The sequence below is a fragment of the Pristiophorus japonicus genome, unplaced genomic scaffold (assembly GCF_044704955.1).
Source record: "Pristiophorus japonicus isolate sPriJap1 unplaced genomic scaffold, sPriJap1.hap1 HAP1_SCAFFOLD_229, whole genome shotgun sequence".
In the NCBI taxonomy this organism is placed as follows: Eukaryota; Metazoa; Chordata; class Chondrichthyes; family Pristiophoridae; genus Pristiophorus; species Pristiophorus japonicus.
Window position 1 is genome coordinate 522,853 of NW_027252005.1, and position 13,288 is coordinate 536,140.

Here is a 13,288-nt window from a genome sequence, read left to right on the forward strand (position 1 = left end):
ATGGGCTAAGATTTGGCAGATGGAATACAATGTCGGAAAGTGTGAGGTCATCCACCTTGGGGAAAAAAACAGTAAAAGGGAATATTATTTGAATGGGGAGAAATTACAACATGCTGCGGTGCAGAGGGACCTGGGGGGTCCTTGTGCATGAATCCCAAAAGGTTAGTTTGTAGGTGCAGCAGGTAATCAGGAAGGCGAATGGAATGTTGGCCTTCATTGCGAGAGGGATGGAGTACAAAAGCAGGGAGGTCCTGCTGCAACTGTACAGGGTATTGGTGAGGCCGCACCTGGAGTACTGCGTGCAGTTTTGGTCACCTTACTTAAGGAAGGATATACTAGCTTTGGAGGGGGTACAGAGACGATTCACTAGGCTGATTCTGGAGATGAGGGGGTTACCTTATGATGATAGATTGAGTAGACTGGGTCTTTACTCGTTGGAGTTCAGAAGGATGAGGGGTGATCTTATAGAAACATTTAAAATCATGAAAGGGATAGACAAGATAGAGGCAGAGAGGTTGTTTCCACTGGTAAGGGAGACTAGAACTAGGGGGCACAGCCTCAAAATATGGAGGAGCCAATTTAAAACCGAGTTGAGAAGGAATTTCTTCTCCCAGAGGGTTGTGAATCTGTGGAATTCTCTGCCCATGGAAGCAGTTGAGGCGAGCTCATTGAATGTTTTCAAGTCAAAGATAGATAGATTTTTAACCAATAAGGGAATTAAGGGTTATGGGGAACGGGCGGGTAAGTGGAGCTGAGTCCACGGCCAGATCAGCCATGATCTTATTGAATGGCGGAGCAGGCTCGAGGGGCTAGATGGCCTACTCCTGTTCCTAATTCTTATGTTCTTATGTTCTTATGAATTCAAAAAGGAGTTAGATGTCGTCCTTACTACTAGGGGGATCAAGGGGTATGGGGAGAAAGCAGGAATGGGGTACTGAAGTTGCATGTTCAGCCATGAACTCATTGAATGGTGGTGCAGGCTCGAAGGGTCGAATGGCCTACTCCTGCACCTATTTTCTATGTTTCTATGTTTCTATGAATGAGAGGTGATCTTATCAAAACATATAAGATTATGAGGGGGCTTGACAAGGTGGATGCAGAGAGGATGTTTCCACTGATGGGGGAGACTAGAACTCGGGGGCATGGTCTTAGAATAAGGGGCCGCCCATTTAAAACTGAGATGAGGAGAAATTTCTTCTCTCAGAGGGTTGTAAATCTGTGGAATTCTCTGCCCCAGAGAGCTGTGAAAGCTGGGACATTGAATATATTTAAGGTGGAGATAGACAGATTTTTGAGCGATAAGGGAGTGAAGGGTTATGGGGAGCGGGTGGGGAAGTGGAGCTGAGTCCATGATCGGATCAGCCATGGTCGTATTAAATGGCGGAGCAGGCTCGAGGGGCCGAATGGCCGACTCCTGCTCCTAGTTCTTACTAGTTTCATTGGTGTACAGTGCTCAGTCGCTCAGTAAATCATAATCATCATCACAGGCAGTCCCTCGGAATCGAGGAAGACTTGCTTCCACTCTAAACATAAGTCCTTAGGTGACTGAACAGACCAATACAAGAACCACAGTCCCTGTCACAGGTGGGACAGACAGTCGCTGAGGGAAGGGGAGGGTGGGACAGGTTTGCCGCACGCTCCTTCCACTGCCTGCGCTTGGTTTCTGCATGCTCTCGGTGACGAGACTCGAGGTGCTCAGCCCCCTCCCGGATGCACTTCCTCCACTTAGGGCGGACTGGTCTTTGGCCAGGGACTCCCAGGTGTCGGTGGGGATGTTGCACTTTATCAGGGAGGCTTTGAGGGTGTCCCTGTAACGTTTCCTCTGCCCACCTTTGGCTCATTGGCCATGAAGGAGTTCCGAGTAGAGCGCTTGCTTTGGGAGTCTCGTGTCTGGCATGTGGACAATGTGGCCCTGCCCAGCGGAGCTGGTCGAGTGTGGTCAGTGCTTCAATGCTGGGGATGTTGGCCTGGTCGAGGACACTAATGTTGGTGCGTCTGTCCTCCCAGGGGATTTGTAGGATCTTGCGGAGACATCGTTGGTGGTATTTCTCCAGCGACTTGTGGTGTCTACTGTACATGGTCCATGTCTCTGAGCCATACAGGAGGCGGGTATTACTACAGCCCTGTAGACCATGAGCTTGGTAGCAGGTAAGATAACTGTTAACGTCACATACGCAGAGAGCCTTGAGCACCCGGGTGGAATGGATCAAGAACTGGGTGGTCCCAGGCTGGGAGTTCTGTCAATGGCACGGGTGGAAGGGGAGACCGAGGGAGGCCCGGGATTGTACAGCTCACTGGGTCCTCAGAATAAAGAAAGATGGATCTTGCGTTTAGATAGCGCCTTTCACCCTGTCAGGTCGTCCCAAAGCGCTTTACAGCCAATGAAGAACTGTTCTTGGAGTGCAGTCACTGTTGTAATGTGGGAAACGCCAATTTGCGCACAGCAAGCTCCCAAACACAGCAATGTGACAATGACCAGGTTTACCTGTTTCTTTGTGATGTTGGTGCAGGGATGAATTTTGGCCAGAAATCTGCAGAGAACTCATCTTTGAAATAGTGGCCATGGGATCTTTAACACCCACCTGAGAGGGCAGACGGGGCCACGGTTTAATGTCTCTTTGAAAGATGGACCCTCGCACAGTGCGGTGCTCTCTCAGTAGTGGTACTGCAGTGTCAGCCTACATTATGTGCACTGAGTCCCACTCACCCATCACCCCCTGTGCTCACCGACCGACATTGGCTCCCCGTTTGGCAACGCCTCCATTTCAAAATTCTCACCCTGGTTTTCAAATCCCTCCATGGCCCTCGCCCCTCCCTATCTCTGTAACCTCCTCCAGCCCCTACACCCCTCCCTATCTCTGTAACCTCCTCCAGCCCCTACACCCCTCCCTATCTCTGTAACCTCCTTCAGCCCCTACACCCTCCCTATCTCTGTAACCTCCTCCAGCCCCTACACCCCTCCCTATCTCTGTAACCTGCTCCAGTTCCTACACCCCTCCCTATCTCTGTAACCTCCTCCAGCCCCTACACCCCTCCCTATCCCTGTAACCCCCTACAGCCCCTACACCCCTCACTATCCCTGTAACCTCCTCCAGCCCCTACAGCCCTCTCTATCTCTGTAACCTCCTCCAGCCCCTACACCCCTCCCTATCTCTGTAACCTCCTCCAGCTCCTACACCCCTCCCTATCTCTGTAACCTCCTCCAGCCCCTACACCCCTCCCTATCTCTGTAACCTCCTCCAGCCCCTACACCCCTCCCTATCTCTGTAACCTGCTCCAGTCCCTACACCCCTCCCTATCTCTGTAACCTCCTCCAGCCCCTACACCCCTCCCTATCCCTGTAACCCCCTACAGCCCCTACACCCCTCACTATCCCTGTAACCTCCTCCAGCCCCTACAGCCCTCTCTATCTCTGTAACCTCCTCCAGCCCCTACACCCCTCCCTATTTCCGTAATCCCCTCCAGCCCCACAACCCCCCGAGATGTCTGCACTCCTCTAACTCTGCCCTCCTGACCATCCCTGATTATAATCGCTCCACCATCGGTGGCCGTACCTTCAGCTGCCTGGGCCCCAAGCTCTGGAACTCCCTCCCTAAACCTCTCCGCCTCTCGACCTCTTTCAAGAATGCTCCATAAAACCTACTTCTTTGACCAAGCTTTTGGGCATCTGCCCTAAAACCTTCTTAAGTAGCTCGGTGTTAAATTATGTCTAATTACGCTCCTGTGAAGGATCGTGGGACGTTTTACTACGTTAAAGGCGCTATATAAATACGAGTTGTTGTTGTACTTGTCCTATCCAGGTTAAGCACCTGCTGCTTGCTGCTGTGACTGATTTTTTTCATGTGTAAAGCTCGGTAGCGAACAACATGTCACTGTGCTTATCTCAAACCCAAGAGGCCAATTTTGGCACCAGTCAATGCACTGAGCACAGCTCAACACATCCCGATCCGCAATCTCCCAGGAAACTCCAGCTGGCTTTCCTGCCCTGTGTCCGTTAGAGATTTGCAGGCCTGCGTACACTGACTGACTGTCCCAGTCACAGCTAGCTAGATTGGTGTGCATCAGCCGTGGTTCAGTGGGCAGCGCTCCCCCTCCCTCTCGCCTCTCAGTCAGAAGGTCGTGGGTTTGAGTCCCACGCCACAGACTTGTGCACAAAATTCTAGGCTGACACTCCCAGTGCAGTACTGAGGGAACGCCGTACTGCGCTGTCGGAGGGGCAGTACTGAGGGAGCACCGCACTGTCAGAGGGACAGTACTGAGGGAGTGCTGCACTGTCAGAGGGGCAGTGCTGAGGGAGCGCCGTACTGCGCTGTTGGAGGGGCAGTACTGAGGGAGCACCGCACTGTCAGAGGGACAGTACTGAGGGAGTGCTGCACTGTCAGAGGGGCAGTACTGAGGGAGTGCTGCACTGTCAGAGGGGCAGTGCTGAGGGAGCGCCGTACTGCACTGTCAGAGGGGCAGTACTGAGGGAGCACCGCACTGTCGGAGGGGCAGTACTGAGGGAGCACCGCACTGTCAGAGGGACAGTACTGAGGGAGTGCTGCACTGTCAGAGGGGCAGTACTGAGGGAGTGCTGCACTGTCAGAGGGGCAGTACTGAGGGAGTGCCGCACTGTCGGAGGGGCAGTACTGAGGGAGCGCCGCACTGTCGGAGGGGCAGTACTGAGGGAGCGCCGCACTGTCGGAGGGGCAGTACTGAGAGAGTGCCGCACTGTCGGAGGGGCAGTACTGAGGGAGCACCGCACTGTCGGAGGGGCAGTACTGAGGGAGTGCCGCACTGTCGGAGGTGCCGTCTTTGAGATGATGCGTTAAACCGAGGCCCCGTCTGTTCTCTCAGGTGGAATTAAAAGATCCCACTGCCATTATTTTCGAAGAAGAGCAGTGGAGATCATCCCCGGTGTCCTGGGGCCGATATTTATCTCTCAACCAACATCAATGAACCAGATTAACTGGCTCATTATCAGATTGCTGTGTGTGGGAGCTTGCTGTGCGCAGGTTGGCTGTTGGATTTCCTACATTTAGAACAGTGACCACACTTGAAAAAGGTGTTTGGCGGGGCTGTGCGTCCCTTTGGGAGGTCCGGTGGTTGGGAACGGGGCTGTATACAGGCGCAACTCTTTCTTTGTACCTGTTCAATGTGTCTGTCACCAGTGCAGCCGCGAGTATATGCATGTCCTGGCACCTCCCCTAAATGGAGGGGTTGTATCAACTTGTCTTGCACACACACACTGGGTGCTCGCACACTGACACCGAGCAAATGGCTCTCTATCTGTTCCAAGCCATCAGGGCCCAGAGAAAGTCCCCCCTCTCAATCGCCATCCTCGATGTAAATAGTCGGCTGATTTTCCTTCTATTGATCAATCGCCTCTTGATTTGTTAGCAGCCCGTCGGAGATTCCGATGCGCTATAAGTCATAACTGTCACAGTGGCTAATGATTCCCCGGGACCCTGTTACTGCCAACCCTGCTCCCAGAGCAGTGCTTGTCCATTCATCCTGCTCTCCTCTCCCTCAATTACTCACTCACTTTGTCTTAGCTCCTACCTATCTCTGTCTGTTCCCCTTTGGCAATCCCCTGTCTCTCAGTCTCCTGGCTCGGCTCTCTGCCTCCTCTCTCCTTCCCTCTCCTTTCCCTCATTACTGTCGCCAGCTCTTTCTCTCTCTCTCTGTCTCTCCCTCTCTCTCGCTCTCCTTTCTCTAACACTCCCTTCTCTCTCTGTCTGCCTCTTTCTCTCTCTCCTTGCCTTTCATCCTCTTGCTGTTTGTATATATTCTCTCCCTCCCTTCTCTCTCCCTCTCTCCCTCCCGAGAGTGCACTGTCTCTCATCTTCTCTCTCTGTCTCCCTTCGCTCTCCCCTCTCGCTATCTCTCTGTGTGAGAGCCCCTGTCTTTCTGTCTCTCTCCCTTCCCTATCTGCCTCTCTGTGTGTCTCTAATTCAATCTCCTTTCTCTCGTTTCCTCTCTGTCTTTCTATATATCTTCCTCTCTATCTTCCTATCTCTCTCTCTCACTCTATCCTATCTCTGTCTATCTTTTTGTCTGTCTGTCTCTCTCTACCTCCCTAGCTCTCTCTCTCTCTCTGGCTCTCATCTTCTGTCTCTCTCTGTCTCCCTTCTCTCTCCTCTCTCTTTCTCTCTCACTCTATCCTATCTCCTATCTCTTTTGTTGTCTTTCTGTCTCTCTTTCTATGTCTCTCTCCCTATTCCCTCTCCCTCTCTGCTTCCCTAGCTCAGCTCTCTCTCTCTCTCTCTCTGTCACCCTTCCCTCTTCCCTCTCTCTCTCTGAAACCATTCCCTCTCTCTCTCTCACTTTATCATATCTCTATCTCTTTCTTTGTCTTTCTGTCTCTCTTTCTCTCTTCCTATTCTCTCTCTCTACCTCCCTCACTCTCTGTCTCTCTCTCTCGCTCTCTGGCTCCCTTCTCTCCCCCTCTCTCTTTCTCTCTCACTCTATCCTATCTCTGTCTCTTTGTTTGTTTTTCTTTCTGTCTCTGTCTCTCTCCCTATTCTCTCTCCCTCTCTACCTCCCTCATTCTCTGTCTATCTCTCTCCCCTTCTCTCTTTCTCTCTCACTCTATCCTATCTCTGTCTCTTTGTTTTTCTCTCTCTCTCTCTATCTCTCTCCCTATTCTCTCCCCCTCTCTACCTCCCTCACTCTCTGTCTGTCTCTCTCTCCCCCTCTCTCTTTCTCTCTCACTCTATCCTATCTCTGACTCTGTCTCTCTGTCTCTCTCTCTCCCCCTCTCTACCTCCCTCACTCTCTCTCTCCCTGGCTCTCTGTCACCCTGCTCTCTCCCCTCCCTCTGCCCCAGCTCCCTTCTCTCTGTCTCTCCCGCCACCACCCCCCCCCTCCCACATGGAGTTGCAGTAAAGTGTGGGAGAAGGTGCTGCTGGCTTCAAGCGAAGCGAGTGGAGTGAAAATCGATTCGTGAGATAGAACCTGGCTTGCACAGGAATGGATCTTGTCAAAATAATTTATTGCACTCATCCAGCCTGATCGATGGTTTAAATTAGCAAAGCTCTCCTGGTTTAATATTTACCTCTTTGCGGCTCTGTAATCTAAATTTTAATTGATTTAGACACAGGGACACTTTATGGGACCTGCGTTGGGATAAAAAAAAAATTCAACGAGAAAGGGGTCCGATGCAAAATTTGATGAGCGAGTTAAGATAAATGGCATGTGCATACATTGGGTGCACACAGAATTCACACAGGTGAGAAGCGGTCCTCCCAGACAGAGATATAACATCGGGAATATATGGTCACCAGAACAACATACAGAAGAAAATGAGATTAAAATTAGCAGCATACAGAGGGGCAGAGCATTAGGAATAGGGACACGTAGAGGAATAGTTACAGACTCAGGAATAGATACACAATCAGAGAGGCAGACACACAAACAATTAACCACACCAAGGCGAACATTGCACACACGTAGACAAATAATTAATTGAAAAAAACCAGCAAGCTGACAGATAAACGGCGAGGGGCAGATATCCACATTTATTCAGAATTAGAATCAAGGCCAGAGATAAATGATCTCAAATCTGCACAGGGAAACAGACACGGCTGCTCAGAGCAATGCAGAGCGCTTGTACACGGCTCAGTGCCAACACACTGCACACCTAACACTGCTTACACACAGCGCCTGTCCTTTATATACCTGCAGCGGACTCAGGTGCAACTCGCCGTTACAGGAGACCACAAACCGTACACAAATTCACACACACACATGTCAATAATACAAACAGATACAGACACAACACAGGCACAGGTAAACAACACGCACACACACAGGTAAACAACACACACACACAGGTAAACAACATACACACACATAGGTAAACAACACACTCACAGGTAAAACACACACACACACAGACAGGTAAACAACACACACACACAGGTAAACACACACACACACACAGGCAAACACAGATAGGTAAACCACACACACACAGGTAAACAACACAACACACACACATACAGGTAAACAACACACACACAGGTAAACAACACACATGCATACAGGTAAACAACACACACACAGGTAAACAAAACACACACACAGGTAAACAACACACACACACAGGTAAACAACACACAGGTAAACAACACACACACACACAGGTAAACAGCACGCACACACAGGTAAACAACACACATACACACACACAGGTAAACAACACACACACAGGTAAACAACACACACACACACGCAGGTAAACAACACACACACATACAGGTAAACAACACACACACATACACAGGTAAACAACACACACACACATACAGGTAACCAACACACACACATACACAGTTAAACAACACACTCACACATAGGTAAACAACACACACACAGATAAACAACAGACACATACACAGTTAAACAACACACACACACACACACACACACACAGGTAAACAACACACACACACACACACATGAACACACACAAGTAAACAACTATCATCATCATAGGCAGTCCCTCGGAATCGAGGAAGATTTGCTTCCACTCTAAAATGAGTCCTTAGGTGGCTGGACAGTCCAATACGAGAGCCACAGACCTTGTCACAGATAGAGCAGACAGATGTCAGGGGAAGGGAGGGAGGGGGTGGGGGGTGGGTGGGACCGGTTTGCCGCACGCTCCTTCCGCTGCCTGAGCCTGACCTCTTCACACTTGCAGTGTTGAGATTCGAGGTGCTCAGCGCCCTTCCTGATGCACTTCCTCCACTTAGGGCGGTCTTTGGCCAGGGACTCCCAGGTGTCAGTGGGGATGTTGCACTTTATCAGGGAGGCTTTGAGGGTGTCCCCTGTAACGTTTCCCACCTTTGGCTCGTTTGCCGTGATTACCCTAAATGCTGAATGCCCATAGTGCTTCGCCTGCCCTCCAGGCCTCTATAACCAGTGCCTGTGAAGAGACACTTGGTCACTCAACCAGAAAACATCAGGACTGGTTTGATGAAAATGATCAGGAGATCCATGAACAAATAGATCGCAAGCGCAAAGCATTTCTGAGGCTCAAGCAACAGCCCAACTTGGGAGCTGCAAAACAATATTACTGATGGCTCAAGGCTCAGGTCCAACAAAAACCTCGGGACCGAAAGAACAGGTGGTGGATGGAGAAAGCACAGGAGATGCAACAACTGGCCGACAGCCACAATATGCGAGGATTCTTCACTGCAGTCAAGGCCACCTACGGTCCAAACTCCCAAGGCCCCACCCCACTCCTGGTCAAGACCGGGGAAACACTCATCAAGGACACTGAGGCTGTCAGAACCCGATGGAAGGAACACATTGAAGACCTCCTCAATCTTGACTCTGCCTGTGACTCAAGTGTTCTCGATTCCATCCCATAGCATGCCACCTGCCATCAACTCAGTGAAGCTCCAATGTTGCATGAGGTTGGCAAAGCCATAAAACAGCTGAAGAATAACAAGGCTACGGGTGTGGATGGAATCCCTGCTGAGGCGGTAATGTATGACGGAGAAGCGCTGTTGGTGCGGATACATGACCTCATCGCTCTCATCTGGAGGGAGGAGAGCATGCCGGGAGATCTCAGAGATGCTGTGATTGTGACCATTTTTAAAAAGGGTGCCAGGTCTGACTGCGGCAACTACAGGGGAATCTCCCTGCTATCAGCCACTGGGAAAGTTGTCACTAGATTCCTCCTCAATCATCTTCTTCCTGTGGCCGAGGAGCTCCTCCCGGGGTCACGGTGCGGATTTCATCCCCTACGGGACAAAACAGACATGATCTTTGCAGCGCGCCAGTTGCAGGAAAAATGCAGGGAGCAGGGCCAGCCCTTATACATGGCCTTTTTCGATCTTACAAAGGCCTTTGACACTGTCAACAGTGAGGGTCTATGGAGCATCCTCCTCCGTTTCGGATGTCCCCAAAAGTTCATCACCACCCTTCGCCTGCTCCATGATGACACGCAGGCCGTGATCCTTACTAACAGATCCATTACAGACCCAATCCACGTCTGGACCGGGGTCAAACAGGGCTGTGTCATCGCTCCAACCCTCTTCTCAATCTTCCTCGTTGCCATGCTCCACCTCACAGTCAACAAGCTCCTGGCTGGAGTGGAACTAAACTACAGAACCAGTGGGAAGCTGTTTAACCTACGCCATCTCCAGGCCAGGTCCAAGATCACCCCAACCTCTGTCGTCGAGCTACAGTATGTGGATAACGCCTGCGTCTGTGCATACACAGAGGCTGAACTCCAGGATATAGTCGACGTATTTACTGAGGTGTATGAAAGCATGGGCCTTACGCTAAACATCCGTAACACAAAGGTCCTCCACCAGCCTGTCCTCACCGCACAGCACTGCCCCCCAGTCATCAAGATCCAGGGCGCGGCCCTGGACAACGTGGACCATTTCCCAGACCTCGGGAGCTTCCTATCAACAACGGCAGGCATTGACGACGAGATCCAACATCGCCTCCAGTGCACCAGTGCAGCCTTCAGCCGCCTGAGGAAAAGAGTGTTCGAAGACCAGGCCCTCAAACCTACCACCAAGCTCATGGTCTACAGGGCTGTAGTAATACCCGCCCTCCTGTGTGGCTCAGAGACATGGACCATGTACAGTAGACACCTCAAGTCACTGGAGAAATACCACCAACGATGTCTCCGCAAGATCCTGCAAATCCCCTGGGAGGACAGACGCACCAACATTAGTGTCCTCGACCAGGCCAACATCCCCAGCATTGAAGCACTGACCACACTTGATCAGCTCCGCTGGGCAGGGCCACATTGTCCACATGCCTGACACGAGTCTCCCAAAGCAAGCGCTCTACTCGGAACTCCTTCACGGCAAACGAGCCAAAGGTGGGCAGAGGAAACGTTACAGGGACCACCCTCAAAGCCTCCCTGATAAAGGAATCGAGGAAGACTTGCTTCCACTCTAAACATGAGTTCTCAGGTGACTGAACAGTCCAATACAGGAACCACAGTCCCTATCACAGGTGGGACAGACAGTCGCTGAGGGAAGGGGAGGGTGGGACAGGTTTGCCGCACGCTCCTTCCGCTGCCTGCGCTTGGTTTCTGCATGCTCTCAGCGACGAGACTCGAGGTGCTCAGTGCCCTCCCGATGCACTTCCTCCACTTAGGGCGGACTGGTCTTTGGCCAGGGACTCCCAGGTGTCGGTGGGGATGTTGCACTTTATCAGGGAGGCTTTGAGGGTGTCCCTGTAACGTTTCCTCTGCCCACCTTTGGCTCGTTTGCCCTGAAGGAGTTCCGAGTTAATCTATGTCAGATGGGACAGCAGCTCCCTAAGGAGCTCTCCCCGAACAAACATTCATCTGGCCATCTGCTGCTATCCTTCACAGATAAATAAAACACACACACACACACACATTCACACACACATACACACACTCACACACATACACACACACACTCACACACTCACACTCGCGCACACACACACACACTCACTCACACACACACTCACACACACACACAAACCCATACACACACGCACTCACACACAAACACTCACAATCACTCACTCATACATATAAACTCACACTCACACACACTCTCACACATACACGCTCACACACACTCACACATTACACACGCACGCACACACACACACACAAGTAAACAGCACACTCACAGACACAGGTAAACACACACCGAGACACACACACAGACACAAACAGGTAAACAACACTGAGACCACACACACACACAGGTAAACAACACACACAGATGCAGGAAAACAACATACACGCACACACTCACAGACACAGGTAACAGACACACACAAGCAAAATAAAGAAAGTGAGTTTGAAGGAGAGAAGAAACAATCAGGAAAATATGGTAAATATGGTAAAAAAAATTTAAAGGCTCTTTGTCTAAATGCACGTAGCATTTGTAACAAAATAGATGAGTTGACGGCACAAATTGAGACAATTGGCTATGATCTGATAGCCATTACAGAGACATGGTTACAAGGTGACCAGGACTGGGAATTAAATATTCAGGGGTACTTGACAATCCGGAAGGACAGACAGAAAGGAAAAGGAGGTGGGGTAGCTCTATTGATAAAGGATGGAATCACTGCAATAGTGAGAAACGATATTGGCTCAAATGATAAGGGTGTTGAAACAGTTTGGGTGGAGATAAGGAACAATAAGGGGAAAAAGTCACTGGTGGGCGTAGTCTATAGGCCCCCTAACAGTAGCAACTCTATTGGTCAGAGCATAAACCAGTAAATAGAGGGGACTTGTAAAAAGAGAACAGCAATAATCATGGGTTATTTTAACCTCCATATTGATTGGACAAATCAGATTGGTCTGGGTAGCCTTGAGGAGCAGTTCATAGAGTGCATATGGGATGGTTCCTTGAGCAGTATGTAACGGAACCAATCAGGGGGCAGGCTCTCTTAGATCTGGTCCTATGTAATGAAACAGGTTAATAAACAATCTCCCAGTAAAGGATCCCCTTGGAATAAGTGATCATAGGATGGTTGAATTTGAAATTCAGATGGAGGGTGAGAAAGTTGGATCTCTAACCAGCGTACTAAGCTTAAATAAAGGAGACTATGAAGGTATGAGAGCAGAGTTGTGTAAAGTGGACTAGGAAAATAGATTAAAGTGTAGGATGGTTGATGAACAGTGATGTACATTTAAGGAGATATTTCACAACTCTCAAGAAAACTATATTCCAGTGAGGAGGAAAGGGTGTAAGAGAAAAGATAGCCATCCGTGACTAACTAAAGAAATAAAGGACGGTATCCAATTAAAAACAAGGGCATACAAAGTGGCCAAAACTAGTGGGAGGGCAGAAGATTGGGAAGCTTTTAAAAGCCAGCAAAGAATGACTAAAACAATGATTAAGAAAGGGAAGATAGACTATGAAAGTAAACTAGCACAAAATATAAAAACAGATAGCAAGAGTTTCTATCGGTATATAATAAGGAAAAGTGTGGCTAAAGTAAATGTTGGTCCCTTAGAGGACGAGACCGGGGAATTAGTAATGGGGAACATGGAGATGGCAGAAACTCTGAACAAATATTTTGTATCAGTCTTTACGGTCGAGGACACGAACAATATTCCAACAGTGGATAGTCAAGGGGCTATAGAGGGGGAGGAACTGAACACAATCACAATCACTAAGGAGGTGGTACTCAGTAAGATAATGGGACTAAAGGCAGATATATCCCCTGGACCTGATGCCTTGCATCCTAGGGTCTAAAGAGAAGTAGCGGCAGGGATTGTGGATGCATTGGTTGTAATTTACCAAAATTCCCTGGATTCTGGGGAGGTCCCAGCAGATTG